Source organism: Rhineura floridana, chromosome 4 (genome assembly GCF_030035675.1).
Source record: "Rhineura floridana isolate rRhiFlo1 chromosome 4, rRhiFlo1.hap2, whole genome shotgun sequence".
Lineage (NCBI taxonomy): Eukaryota > Metazoa > Chordata > Lepidosauria > Squamata > Rhineuridae > Rhineura > Rhineura floridana.
In genome coordinates, this window is record NC_084483.1 from 120,772,400 (window position 1) to 120,785,244 (window position 12,845).

The window sequence follows — 12,845 nt, forward strand, 5'->3', positions numbered from 1 at the left end:
ATAACATGTACCTGGATCCATTTCAGTCAGGTTTCAGGCCTGGTTTTGGCACAGAAACAGCCTCGGTCACCCTGTATGATGACCTCTGTCAGGAGAGAGATGGGGGAGTGTGACTCTGTTGATTCTCCTTGATCTCTCAGCGGCTTTCGAAACAATCAACCATGGCATCCTTCTGGGAAGAATGGCTGAGTTGGGAGTGGGAGGGACTGCAGGTCAGTGGTTCTGCTCCTACTTGGAGGGTTGGCTCCAGAAGGTGGTGCTTGGGGAACATTGCTCGGCACCCTGGACTCTCCAATATGGGGTTCCGCAGGGGTCAGTTCTGTCCCCCATGCTGTTCAACATCTACATGAAACCACTGGGTGGGTCATCCGGAGCTTTGGAATGCATTGCCATCAGTATGCTGATGACATGCAGCTATATTTCTCCTTTTCATCTTCATCAGGTGAGGCTGTCAATGTGCTGAACCAGTGTATGGCTAAGACAATGGACTGGATGAGGGCTAATAAACAGAGGCTCAATCCAGACAAGACTGAGATGCTGCTAGTGGGTGGTTCTTCTGACCGGATGGTGGATGTTCAACCTGTCCTGGATGGGGTTGCACTCCCCCTGAAGGAGCATGTTTATAGCTTAGCGGTTCTCCTAGATCCATCTTTGTCACTTGAGGCTCAGGTAGCCTCAGTGGCATGGAGTGCCTTCTACCAACTTTGGTTGGTGGCCCAGCTACGCCCCTATCTGGACAGGGATAACCTGGCTTCAGTTGTCCATGCTCTGGTAACCTCCAAGTTAGATTACTGCAATGCACTCTACGTGGGGCTCCCTTTGAAGACAGTTCAGAAACTGCAGCTTGTGCAAAATGCAACAGCCAGATTGGTAACAGGGATCAGATGGTTCGAACATATAAAACCAATTCTGGCCCTCTTGCATTGGCTGCCTGTATGTTTCCGACCTCAATTCAAAGTGCTGGTTTTAACCTATAAAGCCTTACACAGCTTGGGACCACAATATCTGATGGAATGCCTCCCCCGACACAAACCCACCCATACACTAGGCTCAACATCAAAGGTCCTCCTCCGGGTGCCTACTCCAAGGGAAGCTCAGAGGATGGCAACAAGGGAGAGGGCCTTCTCAGTAGTGGTCCCCAAATTATGGAATGATCTTCCTGACGAGGTGCACCTGGCACCAACACTGTTATCTTTTCAGCGCCAGGTCAAGACTTTCCTCTTCTCCCAGGCGTTTTAGAAAATTGTTTTTTAAAAAAAGGTGTTATTAAATTTGTATAGCTGTATATTTGTTTTTAATGATTTTAATTGTAAACCGCCCAGAGAGCTTCAGCTATGGGGCGGTATACTTGTTGTTGTTGTTGTTGTTGTTAATAATAATAATAATAATAATAGCATTATTACTTGCTTTTTTCCAAAAATAGGACTCAAAGCGACGTTCAAAAAGGAAAACAAAAACACACTGCATATGAAATAGCTTACAGCAAGTCAAACAATGCCAAAAACAATTTCAAGCAAGATAATACAACAGTAGAGAAAAAACAAATGGCAAATATAACAGCAACACAAAAACCATACCAACACTATAAATATAACATAACACATTGTAACAATCCTACTACATCCTACACATCGTAACAATCCTATTACACAGCTAGTCAATATGGCGAAAGTAGAAAAGAAGTAACACAATTTCAACTTCAACTTAGCTACCATGATGTTATTCACAGTCTCAATCTTCTAGTAACAAAAGTCCTTTTAAACTCCACCAGTCTCTGCCAACCGCCCTCTGTAGTTCTTCCCTGGTGGCCTGATCTCAAGCAGCGGCATCGAGTGACCAACAGCACCGGCGCACCTCAGGGAGAGCCCCGCCCTGCCGAGCAAGGAAGACTCCTCAGTTGTGCCAGGATAGCAGGCAACGAAGACAAACGTGGGGAGCAGGCCGAGAGTTGCCGCCACCACAGTCTCCCCCCACACTCTGGGGATGGCATACCTGCAGACCGGTCTCCCTCACGTCCCCCCTCTCCACAAGGAAAAAGCTCCCCCAAGAGCGGAGTCATGGCCGCAGCAGCCGAGGATAAATCAGCCCTCAGGCGCCCCTCCTCCAGCTTCCCTCATGGACTGAGACCCCCTTGGTGGCCTCGGCGACAAACAAGAGGCAACTGCTCTGCCGAGATGGAGAACCACTCAGCCGGGGTAAGGGACCCAACTCCATTGTCCTCCGGTCTCTCCCGACCCACTCTCGTGCCGCTGCGTTGGTAGTGCCTTCTGTAGGGAACGGAGCAGGTGGAGGCAGCTGCTGTTACCACCGCCATTTTCCTGCAAAGATTTTCCAGTGTTGGAAAATAGTGAGCAAGCTTTCGAATTCTGCAGACCTCTTCATCAGGCAAGGTTATACAAAGTGAGGAGAGAGGAAAAACCTTCTTATTCTCATATTCCTCTTCCATCCTCCCTTTTGCTTTGTGTAACCCCTGCCCAAGAGCTCTTCAGAACTGAAAAGTTTGCTTGCTATTTCCTGACCTTCTGCTTAGGAATGCTAAGCCTGCCTTGATTTCTCCACCGCACGCATGGATTGCAACCAGAGACACGTTGCCAAGAGGTTGCTCTTTCATTTTCCCCTGGAGCGTGTGCTGCTCAGAAATCCCCAGGGATGGCAACGTGGGAGGAGTCTGCCCGGCACCCAGGCAGGAAAACCTGTAATAAATAAATAATAATAAATAATAATGTACCTGAGCTGCAACTGCAAACTAGCTAATTATTAGAGCATCACAACTGCAAACAATTTTACAACACTAACTCAAGTAAAAAGCTGATATCTGTGAAAGATACAGAAATCTATTATTCAGGCAATAGTGGAGAGCAGGGTGGGGTAGTGCCACTCACCTGACCTCCCATCTCCCACATTGCTGATGCATGCTATGATGGAGAAGAGGAGGAGCGAGGCTGTGGCAAGGTCAATGCAGTGCTGATGCTCCTGCCAGTGCATTTGCACTGCACTGGCCTCGTTGACACCTCACCCCTCTCCATCACAGCAGTGACATGGACAACCAGAGGTCAGATGACCATTGCCACCCTACCCCACCATCCACGGTTGGGTATACGATACAAATTCTGATGAACCTTGGACATGTAAGCCTCTTCTTAAGAGTCTTCAGTGGAAGCAGGATACAATTCAGGAAAAAATCTTTCATTTAAACTTAAGCTGCAGTAACATGTGTGGCTAGACACTGGTAGTCATGCTCAAAGTAAGGTTCTTGTCCCAAACTAAATGCCAATAAAAATTACCCTGTCTTCTTATGCATTTATTACATATTTCCCACTTACTTATTTGATCGATTTTATTATTATTATTGTTATTATTGATTGAATTCATATACTGCCTGCCCTCCAGAAGGAGCCCAGGGTTGCAAACATTAAACAAAACAATTTAATAACAAAAAGAAAAACATACTAAAAATAGTTAACACAATTTAAAACATTTAAAACACAGTTAAAACTATTGTAAAAACACAGTTAAAATATTCTAAAACACAGCTTAAAAACATCCTTTCATCAGTGATCTTCAGGTTACCAAGAACAGTCCTATGTAGTGGTGGGTTGTTACTCCTCACCATGGGGCCTTTACAGCCCATAGACTCGTCCAGGTGCTTGCCTATAAAAACTTGTCCTTTCCACAAGTCTCCCTTCTCTTCTTTGTGGCATCCCACCCTTGGGCCATGTGGGCTTAGCCAGTTGCCATAGCTGAGGTTGAGTAGGAATTTTTTGAGGGCATCCTAATTTGGGGTGCTCTTTTTTCCTTTTTTTTCTTTTTTGCCTGTTTCACACTGCTCTGCGTTTTGATTGGCTTGTGGTGGTTTGGGCTTGATTTCGCTGCTTGGTTGGTTTGGCATTTAGTGCAGACAGACAAGAGGCCAGCACCCGAGGCATGTTGGATGGAGGGCACTCCCTTAACCACCCCCATTGTTGACCATCTGGGGGGCTGGTTGGTGATCTAGGGGTCTGGCAGGTGCAACCTGTTGAATGCTGAGCAGTGGGCTGGCACCTGTAAGGCCACACAACTACATCTTCCCTTTATGGAAAGATGGTTTGGCTTCCCTTCACAACAGCTTGGGTTGCGTAGTTGCTCTCGGGTGGTTTGGCTCTTAAAAGCAGACAGAAGTTTCTGCCTACTAGCATAGGTTATGCCTCACCACACTTCTGTTGGTTGGTGCAAGTCTTCCTTGTGTTATATTTTAATAAATATGACCATTAACCAATCCATGTGTCAAGTCTTCATTCCAAGCATGGGCAAAATAAAAAGGGCTTCATCTAGTGCCCAAAAGACTGCAAGTAGGTATCACGAGGGCCTCCCTAGTGAGTGAATTTTGTAAGTTGGGTGCCACAACTAAAAAGGCCTTCTCCATAGTTGTCATCTGCCTAACTTCTGACAGCAAGGGCTTTCAATGAGAAACTCAGTGCATACTCATAATATGAAAGTTGGGGAGAAAAAAAGAACCAAATTTTGCAAAAGTTTCCTGCCTGGAGGCAATTCTTATTCAGCACAGCAACCAGATGAGTGGCTTTAAAAGCTTGGCATAAATATAGAGTGGACACGTGTCAGAAAGCTACAATCAATGTTTACAAAGTTGTGCATCTACTCCAGAGTGGAGAGAACTGAGGGTCTAAGTAGCTGTGACATTAATTTTGTTACTTGCAATCAAGTTGTATTTTTTTTAATTACAGGCACAAGGGGATATGTTCACTGGGAATGCAAAGCACAGGGGGGAGAGGTTTAGCCCTCCACTCTCGCCATGATTGCCACAAAATCTCTCTCTCTCTCTCTCACTCACACACACACACACAAACACACACACACACACACACAAACACACACACAGTGACTGCAATTAGGCTTAGACTTTTTCCCCAAATCTAACTGCACCACAGGGGGTGATTTTATTTCCAAACCTCCCCTCATCATGCATCGCATTCCCAGTCAATGTCCCTCCTGCACCTATAATTAAATAAGGGAGAGAACACATTGTGGAATGCAAACAATGCCATTAGAGTCACATGTAGCTAACATAACATGAAACAAGATCTCTTGGTCTTGAGGTATAAAGATAAAGGATTTTATCAAGTTATACTGAGATTGTTGACTCATTCATTTACCTGCAGTGTTGATATCTTTATGCCAGCATTCATTTTCACTATTACCTCTGTGGAGAGCTAGATGTAGCTCAAAATGTTTCAGGTTTCCAGATATTATTTCTCATAATAAAACTACCTCTGTTCTCAATTACTGATGATTATGCCTTGTACTCCATCGCCACTTCCCTCAAACACCTGTGCACATGCAGCACACACTTCAGTTCGTAAACTGTGAGATCGCCCTACTTTGATGAAAAACTTGAGATTCTTCTTTCTCTTTGAGAACAACAACAAATGTGAGGCGTTTTCTGCATGACCTGTTACTAAGATATGCATTTGCTTGTTATTTGTGACTTGTTCGTTGTTTTTTAAAGCAAAGCAAAGCTGCTAAAAATAAACCTTGAGACATGGTCTTCCCATTGTCACCAATACTGTGTTATTTACAAGTGCTGATTACTCTCTGGGGGAAAAATAATAATGCAATTGCAGCCATCTGTGTTTGTTTTCCACATATTCCCATTAAAATGTTCGCAGCATACAGTTCAACTCCTAAATTGTACTCTTTAAAAGGGCACTAGGAAACTATTCTTCAGGGCAACGCTCTGCCACTCTACATGTTGTCAAACTGTGCTGCAGCTAAAGCTGCCAAATTGTTTTGCGTATCTTGAGATTCTTGAACTATAGAGAAGGAGTCGGAAGGGGAGAGGAAAAGCAAGTTAGCTCTCTTGCTGTGGAGAAAAATCTAATCTCTCACCACAGCCCTTTATGTTGCAACAAAAGCAACTAATACATTTCATTGTTATCTGTTCTTTTGCTCCACACTTCAGTGGAAGCTGCTTTACAGCAATTAGCAACTTCCCAACACTGTTTTTAAAGGGCAGGCACTTTGTAGTCTCTCTTACCAACCATGATTCTTTAATTGGTTTGGAATATCTGTATAGAAAATACACGCCGAGTTGATATTTCTGTGTATTTATAGGCAAACACACACATAAATTTAGATATATAATATAGCCCTCACATATTCCAAGGCTGAAGCAAACTGGGCTCATCTAATTTGCAAATCAAACTAACTATTTTCCCCCAATAATCAAATTTTAAATTACAATTTAACATTTAAACCAACAAATAGAATCATTAGTAGCACTGCAACCCAATTCAAAAATAGTTTAGAGTATTTCAATAAAAATAACCCTTTCTCTTTACTAATGAACACCCACAAATCCTTTATGATTTGGGGAATCATTTTAAAACTGAACTCAGTTCAGGCATGCATCTTGAAAAATGCAATTGTGTAGAAGGTGGCGGACTCAGGCTCCACCAACCTCAACCCAGCCCTGAAGTCGCCATGCCACCACCACTACCACCCCTGTGTTGAGCCTGGATGTGTGGAGAAGTCCACGAGTGAGCTTCTCCTTTCACATGCCCTTTTGTAAACATTGCTTAGCTGGCAAACTGCATCTCAAAATTCAGATAAGTGTGAATTTCAAAGGATGGCCATGTTTCCATTCTCAAATTGTTTCAGAAAGTGCAAATTTGATAAATTTGGCTTGAAATACAAACTGAATCCATTTTGTCACCCATCCCTATCTGTAACAGAGCCAGTTCCAGACATCGAAGTTGTCAAGTAAGCATACATGGGCTTGGTCACAAATGTGTTCACCCCACCCTCCAAAAATCAAAAGAGAGAAAAAAAAACGCAAAAAGAGGAAGGAACCCAAATAGGCCAACAAGGACTAAGCATGCTTAGTGGGCACAGAATGCTGACTGATTGTTGGAGAAAAAAAATAGAAACTCTGGATTGGAACCCTGAACAGAAGCGCTCCGATTTGCAACATTTGGTTGCAGAGCCTTCTTGTTGCATGTTTCAAAAAGAAAGGAATGCAGAAGTGTGAGGTTCACACAATTCCTGAAACTCATGAATTCCCCTGGAAGTGAGGTGTGCAGGTCCAACTTCAGTCATTATAGCACAGGCAGGGAAAGCAGATGTGTGTGAGCCACTTGCAATACTACATTCTCCACTTCTCTGCAACATATGAATTAAGTCAAGGACATATTCCACAGCACGCAGAACAAATGGCTCACTGAGTTCTTATATTTACAGTAAAGATTAAATGCCAGAAACAAAAATTTTGAAAAGCTGCTCCAGAAAAAGATCACTCTTTGTGGGAGGGAAAGATATAAACTCCTTTACATACTCTAAGTTATTTATTGCAAGAATCATGCTTTCTTATATGCTTGTACAACCCCAAGCAAAATGTCTTTTAAATCTGATATGATGCAAATAATGGGTATATCGAGAGGTAATGAGTTTTTCAAATGAGAATGTGAAGGAAAGGCTCTGGCCCATGAGTTATTATTTTAAGCAGTGGAATTCATATATGCATTTTCCCCCAGAAATAAGGAAGCTGGTGTGCACAGAATACACAACTCTTTAGTAGGGTGAGGAATGAAAATGTCTGGACCAACAGTCCTTTGATGCACCGCAATACAAACTGAAGTAATTGGAACGCACACTAATGTAAACCTGGTTCAAGCACTTCTAAACTTAAATTTATTCCTTTTTGCTTCATGAAACAACACCTGTCATTCACTGTAATTAAGCAGGTATCCCTATTAATATTAGCATTTGTTATTAGCTATAGCCAACTATTCTAGTCCATGGACTGGTTTCCACATAGCACTAAGCTTATGAGAATATACAGGTGCCCGGAGAAGATATCACAGATACTTGGCTCTTCCTCTGGTCCTACTGCTGCATGCTGTTCACTGGCCTTTATTTGGTATTTATCTGCTTGTATGTGTTTGTTACAAAATTTGAAGCTACTATACATGCAATGCTAAGCAAAACCATGCTGCAGACCAACCAGGAGCTTTAACCAAGGTTTGTTTTTGGGTTTAGAGTTAATGGTTTGTCTGAAGGCCACAAACCACAAGGCTCAGGTTCAGGCAAAATGCTAGCCAAACCATGGTTGAGCTCACAGCAGCACAGCAGTGGTAGAACCAGGAGTAGGAATGTGCTAGAATTCCCCAAAATTTAGATTTGGTACTGAATTTTCCATTAACTTGCTTATTTTCTATAGTTGCGGATTGGATTTTTAACTAGCGATTTTCCATGGCTATTTTCAAAAGTGTTTTTTTTTTTTAAATCTACCTCTAAAATATAGATATTAAGATCGATATTTCTTTTTAAATTATTGACATTTCATTAAAATATCATTATTAATATCAATATTTTTGCAAGGGGAAAAAATGGATCAGTAAAAGCAGTGACTAGTGGACAAAAATGAACTCTAATCAGTACTGGCCTCTTAAGTAAACAGAAGGCTTTCGAAACAGCACCGACCAACAGATCCTATCCCTAACCAAGAAGGACCAGAAGAGGAGCACAGTAGCTACAGTCTCCTTTTCAGGAACCCTCACACTTGTGCTAATCCATGATTGGACCAGTTAGTAGCATGCCGGTCTTTGCCTAGGATCAAAGCCTTATTCACCATATCCCCTTGGGTGTCCTGACTCAGACTTATTGGTGTGTTTTTCTCCATTATGTTTAATGCGGAATTTCAACTTAAGAGCATTTCATGAATCACCTTACAGGTTACACAAGATTCTGTGTCTCTACACAGCAGTAGAGAGCATGACTACTCAAGCTAAGATGTTGTTGCAGCAACACTCCCAAGGCTCTTTAAAAAGGCTCAGGGTAGGTTCTCTATTTGTGTGGGGAAGGTGTCTCCAAATGGGACTGGGTTAACAAATGGGCGCTCCTACAAACAGGGTGAGGAGTGAGTGTTAATTGTCCCTGTTGGCACATCTGCAGACGCATCCTTGGCAACGGAGAAGGGCAGGTCTGGCAGCTCTTTCTTGGACACCGTCGCTTCCGATTGCCCCCTTCAATTGGGGGACACAGCAGCAGCTGTTTTAACAAGAGAGGAGGAAGAGGAGGAACAGGGGCCAGCTTGTGGTCAGACAGCAGTACTTCTTCAGTTGGAACTGAAACTAAGGGGACAGAGCTGTCACTGTCTAAAGGGCTGAAGCCTTCTCCTATTTCAGCCTCTCAATGTTGTAACACACTGGGTCCCAGATCTCCTCCTGATCATTCCAGGAATGCTCCACAGAGCCCATGACATTGGGAGAGTTACATTCTCTAAGCCGCAGATCTCTCTCGGCTTAATGGTGATAAACACTAATTTGGGGATTATTTATTTATTGATTTGTTGGTTTCAAATTATTTATAAATCATTTAATGTATTTAAAAGATAAAAAGGATTATTACCCCAACAAACCAGAGTTGTGAGGAGGCAATACAATGAAGGTTAAAAAAACACTGTCTGGGGTTGGGGCTTGTGGACCCCAGGTCTGCCACCCTCCACATTATTTCCTTTTCATGATGCATGCCTACACATCTGAGTTCAGTTTAAAATGAAGTCATTCCACAAGTGCAATGACTAAGCTAAATTCCACTCTATGCTTAAAAGATGATATCTCATGCAGAGATTTTCAAGTATTGTTAAACTGTAAGATCTACACTATGGAAATCCGGGTTCATGACTATCATTCCAATAATGTGCTTCCTGGCAGCGATGCTCCTAGTATAACTTTGATTACATAGCGTTGAAGCATCTGGAAGGAACCAGAAGGATTATTGCCACTTTGGGGAGGATCTGTTCTTGTATTAAAACCGGCCTGGAGATCTGAGACAACTGACATCTTGGCTCCACAACTATAAGGAACCAGAAAGGTCATTTTGACCACCCCAGTTCTATACATTTCTTTCCTGGGATAGCAAACAGGAGAAGTGAAAGATACTACTACCACTGCCACTACTACTACAACTACTATAAAATTTATTACATATCTTTCACCAGCAAGTTCCAGGGCATATTACAACAGTATAAAATTCAATGTTAAAAACAATTAATACAAAATACAATATGACCTCTCCCATCTCCTTATTGTAAGACAGCAGAATATACTTTAGGAGATAGGAGACAGCAGAGTTAGGTGTATATATCCTCTACTGGGAGTTTCACAAGACTCTTTCACCATGTGATTATGGACATGGAAAGTCACTACAGGCTGGCTCTTCCACCTCAAAAAAATTGCCTAGATGAATGCTCAGAGAGGAATTCAAGTGAGAATGAAGTAGAAGTATGTGATAAGGATCTTCTTTTTAAGAAAGAGACCAAATCCCTGTACCGGATAAAAGAACATAAAATATCATCTCATCCCCTACGTACCCAACTGATTGTTGTGTTCTGCAGGAGACAGCATCCTGTAGATATCATCCTATCAGGATGTCTGTTCCACACAACACTGGAATAGAACCTTTAGTGTGGCAGCACCTACCCTTTGGAATTCCCTCCCATTACATATCAGACAGGCATCTTCTGTATTTTGGTGCCTGCTAAATACGTTCCTCTTTCAACAAACCTTCTAAATAGAGATCGTTATCCCAGTTGGTATCTGTATTGGATAGTAATTGATTTCATGGATTTATTTATTTATTTATTATTTTATTTATATCCCGCCCTTCCTCCCAATAGGAACAGAGGGCAGCAAACAAAAGCACTAAAAACACTTCAAAACATCATAAAAAAGATACTTTAAAATATATTAAAACAAAACATCTTTAAAAACATTTTTCAAAAAAAGCTTTAAAAACATCTTTTTTAAAAGGTTTAAAAATCTATTTTTTAAAAAGCTTTAAAAACATATTAAAAAGCAATTCCAACAAAGATGCAGACTGGGATAAGGTCTCAACTTAAAAGGCTTGTTGAAAAAGGAAGGTCTTCACTAGGCGCCAAAAAGATAACAAGAGATGGCACCTGTCTAATATTTAAGGGGCGTGAATTCCAAAGGGTAGGTGCCACAACACTAAAGGTCCACCTCCTATGTTATGTGGAAAGGAGCTCGCGATAAAATGGTATCTGCAGGAGGCCCTCACCTGCAGAGCTCAGTGATCAACTGGGTAGATAAAGGATAAGACGGTCTTTCTGGTATCCTGGTACCAAGCTATATAGGGCTTTGTAAACCAAAACTAGAATCTTGAACTTAGCCCTGTAGCTAATAGGTAGCCAATGCAATTCTTTCAGCAGCAGGGTGACATGTTGGCAATACCCTGCCCCAGGTAGCAATCTCGCCGCCACATTTTGCACCAGCTGCAGCTTCCAGACCAACTTCAAGGGCAGTCCCACATAGAGAAGATTACAGTAATCCAGCCTGGAGGTTACCAGTACATGGACAACAGTGGTCAGGCTATCCCGGTCCAGAAACGGCTGCAGCTGTCTTACCAGCCGAAGATGGTAAAAGGCACTCCCAGCCACTGAGGTCACCTGGGCCTCTAGTGACAAAGATGGATCAAGGAGCACCCCCAGACTATGGACCTGCTCTTTCAGAGGGAGTATGACCCCATCTAAAGCAGGCAACTGACCAGTTAAACAAATAAATAAATAATATTGTCACCAAAATCTGCCCTTTTCTGCCCTCGTCACACGCCTCAGTCTGCCACAGAGGGTTTCTCTTCCAGTGCTGCAGAGTCAGTTCACCTTACTAATACATGTAATACATTTGCATTCAGATATAAGAGGATCTTGTGGGAATTGCCCTTAAACCTGACACACAGAAGGACAGACTAGGCTGAGCATATGGGTCAATTCCCTATTATGGCTTCACACTGAGGTATGAAAAATAAAAAAGTTTAAATCTCTTTCCCTGTCAATTCTATCAATGAAAACAAAAACCATAATGCTCAATGACTAAAGTAACATGATTTGTCTTTATTAAGGAAACATTCTGATTTTTAAGGAAACTGATGAAGAGCCTTCTGAGAATTTTTCTTCTTTATTGCTTCTTACTGATATCAGTAATCTACTACTTACTAACCGTGTGGTCCCATGGTCTGAAAAGTCAATTGCCCTGTTCCAAAGCCTCATTGACAAATTAATCACTTGATTATTTGGCAAATGGAATACTCTACAGATATTACCATCAATGAGTATTTTCCTTGATGAGAACAATTCCATCCTGAGACCTTTAGTCAACATAAGTAGTTCTGCTGATTTTAGTGGAACAGCTTTTCTGAGTAAGAACTGTTCTGCTGATGGGAAAAGGTTGCAAAGGATTAGGTCCATATATGCAGTTCTTAAGATTGAAAATTGACTATTCTTTTTCATTGTCTATCTTCTAAATACAAATGACTGGCAAATAACCATGTAGAATAGTCTGAGATGGAGAAAATTCTCTAGACCTTACAAGGTGTCAAGTGCAGTTCACAAAGAGTGAGACTAATGTTCTGAAAGACAGCTAAAGATCATTTATGAACAGCTCTCAAAGGGGCAATTTCTTCCCTCATTTTTCTTTTACAAGCTTCAAGGTGCATAGGTAACATAAGATTACCAAGTGACAGCAATCGGTGGTGTGTTTTTCTTAGAAGACTGCATTAAGAATGCAGGTTTTATCATATGTTGTCTGGGATGTATAAAATCACCAGTGTTTTAGATATGGTTAATGTCCCTTAAGCTCTTCGAGAAAACAATCATACATGAAAGAAAATTTTACCATAGAACTACATAACATCAGGGCTACTGTAGATATGGCTGGCAAATACATTTTCAGTGTTTTCTACATGTTTGCAATTTACACATATGATAGCCAGCTTCTGAAAATATTTTACAATATTTGCAAGTTAGTTTAGAAAACAGTTCTAGTTCTTTTTTA

At 41.8% G+C, this 12,845-nt stretch overlaps 1 long non-coding RNA gene across 3 annotated transcripts in view; it reads right to left on the reverse strand.

The window, feature by feature from the left end:
* Positions 1-1,489: 1,489 nt before the first annotated feature.
* The window catches only part of LOC133383459 (uncharacterized), a 48,634-nt gene continuing 37,278 nt past the window's right edge, over positions 1,490-12,845 (reverse strand). For all 3 annotated transcript variants that reach the window (XR_009762300.1, XR_009762298.1, XR_009762299.1), the window contains one exon: positions 1,490-2,693. This is a non-coding gene — a long non-coding RNA (uncharacterized LOC133383459). The remainder of the gene's footprint in view (positions 2,694-12,845) is intronic.